The following is a 1963-nucleotide window of genomic DNA, read 5'->3' as shown; positions in this document are numbered from 1 at the left end:
CCTTAGTGTTGTTCTAATTAGGTGCTTTCAGTGGCTGTACATTGCACAAGACGAGACTGCCCATCTTTCTCCCATGGAACAGCTAGCGGATTTGAACTTCACGCTTTTGGATTGGCAGCACAACAGACAACCTGTAGATGGTGATAACACCTTTGGATATTATCTGAAGAGGGGTTAATCTTTAAAATCTACAGAATATAATAACAAATCAACAACTAAACAACTCCAGTTACAGAATGCACAAAGATATGAACATCACCTTCACTTAAGAAGGCATCAAAGCAGTCAAAAACATACAAAATTATATTCATACCCATTAGTCATATGTGTGATTGTTATGTACTGTTGAGTTGGAACCAACACCTAGTTGACCCAAGAGTGAGTTTTCAGAGGCTGAACACCACATAGGAGGAGACTGTACATCTTTCTCTCAAGGAGCAGCTGATGGATTTGAACTGCATGCTTTTGGATTGGCAGTGCAACTCCTTACCATTAAGCCACGAGAGCTCCTTCATTAGTCATTACAGAAATACAAATCACAACTACACTTACATCATCTTATCTCAGTTAAGATTACATCGGATATTTTTAGAAAATGGGGGAGGGTAACAAACAATGTTGATAAGCATTTAGAAAGATTGAAATCCTTATCTACTGTTTGCACAACCACTATGGAAAAGAGTATGACACATTATGGGGGGAAACACAACCCCAAAACAAAACAAAACAAAAATCCCAAGAAATACAGTTTTCTTCTGTTGTGCATGAGGTCACTATAATTGGAGCCAACTTGATACCTTATAATGACAGATGATCTAGGTACAATGAAAAATATCTTAAGCAATAAGGAAGTCAAGAAAATTAAAGTTGGGCTCTTAATTATATTGTGTCCATGGCCTTTCATGGAACTTGATGATTCTTAGCAACTACAGTATCAACACATTTGGATTTGCTGTTCATAATTTAAAATGAAGAATATTAGACCTGTCACAAAAAAAACCCAAAGCAGATAATCAAGACAGAAACAAAGACCAAGCTTTTGCCAGCCATGTCTACTCAAACCATGACCAATATGTTTCATAAAAGTGCAAACAAATTTATGGTGTATCACTGTTAATTATTGAAGTGTACAGACTGCTGTAATATTAGTACAATAGCAATTTTCATAAAAACAAAAAGGAAAAAAATCTTACCAAAGGAAGGGGACTCCCTTCCATCATCTAAACCCGAATCCCTCTCTCTGTCTCTTTTTCTGTGTTTATGACCACGATGCCTGTGACGTCGATGACTTTTTCTTCCTCCCAGAGGCACATGAACACCAATGAACGGAGTCCTGTGATCTATATCAGGAAGTAAATACACAAAATTAAACTAAAAAAAAAAAGATGTTTACTTGTATTTTATTGATTATACAAAGGCATTGGACTGTGTGCTGATCGCATAATTTGTGAAGATAGATTATATGAAGATGAATGTGACATCAGGATTGGAGGAAGAATCATCAGGACCTGTGTTATGCTGATGATATAACTTACTTACAGAATGTGAAGAAGACTTGAAGCTTTTGCTGTGGAAGATCAAAGACTACAGGCTTCAACATGGACTAGATCTCAACATCAGGAAAACAAAATTGCTCACCACTGGGCCAATAGGTTGCATCATGCTATTGTTGTTGCTACGTCCCCCAAGTGTGCTACCACTCATAACTACCATATGAACAGCAGATATGAACCATGCACTATCCTGTGCCATCCTGACCATCCTTGATAATCCTTGTTACAGCCACTGTTGTCAGTTCATCCTGTTAAGTGTCTTCTTCTCTTTCATTGACCTTTTCCAATAACTGGCCCCTCCTAATAAAAATATCCAATGCATGTGAGGTGAAGCTTCATCATCATTGCATCTTGGTTGTATTATTGAATTATTATTGTTGTATTATTATTATCTACAAAGGCATTTGACT

The 1963-nt window shown here is 37.0% G+C and overlaps 1 pseudogene; it reads right to left on the bottom strand.

Moving 5' to 3' along the window:
- The window catches only part of LOC102867425, a 7963-nt pseudogene extending 7448 nt beyond the window's left edge, over nucleotides 1–515 (bottom strand).
- Between the last annotated feature and the right edge of the window lie 1448 nt (nucleotides 516–1963).

The sequence above is a fragment of the Elephantulus edwardii genome, unplaced genomic scaffold (assembly GCF_000299155.1).
Source record: "Elephantulus edwardii isolate Elephantulus edwardi_28Jun2011 unplaced genomic scaffold, EleEdw1.0 scaffold00059, whole genome shotgun sequence".
NCBI lineage: Eukaryota > Metazoa > Chordata > Mammalia > Macroscelidea > Macroscelididae > Elephantulus > Elephantulus edwardii.
The sequence above is the reverse complement of the archived record's forward strand: the minus strand, read 5'-3'. Positions and strand labels throughout refer to the sequence as shown.